The sequence below is a fragment of the Moschus berezovskii genome, chromosome 8, assembly GCF_049115385.1.
Source record: "Moschus berezovskii isolate FMDL1 chromosome 8, NW_MosBer_1.0, whole genome shotgun sequence".
Taxonomy (NCBI): Eukaryota; Metazoa; Chordata; class Mammalia; order Artiodactyla; family Moschidae; genus Moschus; species Moschus berezovskii.
The window spans coordinates 108,587,043-108,587,797 of NC_142467.1; positions in this window are offsets into that span (position 1 = coordinate 108,587,043).

The window sequence follows — 755 nt, forward strand, 5'->3', positions numbered from 1 at the left end:
GAAAGCTGATCGCCGAAGAATGGATGCTTTTGAACTGTGGTGCTGGAGAAGACTCTTGAGAGTCCCTTGGACTGCAAGGAGATCCAACCAGTCCATTCTAGAGGAGATCAATCCTGGGTGTTCATTGGAAGGACTGATGCTAAAGCTGAAACTGCAATACTTTGGCCACCTCATGCGACGAGTTGACTCACTGGAAAACACTCTGATGCTGGGAAAGGTTGGGGGCAGGAGGAGAAGGTGACGACAGAGAATGAGATGTCTGGATGGCATCACTGACTCGATGGACATAAGTTTGAGTGAACTCCGGGAGTTGGTGATGGACAGGGAGGCCTGGCGTGCTGTGATTCATGGGGTCATGGAGAGTCGGACATAACTGAGCGACTGAACTGAACTGAACTGAACTGAATCTGCTTACACATTTGCTGTTCTCTTCAACTCCATCTTTTTGCCTGTCAAATCACGACTTCCTGGAGGCCTGTTCTTTTTCTTTTGTATGATTTCCAGTGCCTAGAATAATAGCCGGCTCACACTTGGGGTTAAGCATTTACTGAGTAAACTGTTTTTTAAAGGTTTAGAAAATTTCTCCTTCTTTTATTTTCCTTTGGAGTATGAGATTTTTAAAAACTAGAAAATCTTAAGTGGGGAAAACATGCTTTTATTTCATGAAATCGATTCCTTTTTAAGACTGCCACATATTCTTAGAACTTTTGCAGCGAACTAAAAAAAAAAAAAAATTAATAGCTTTAAAGTGATTA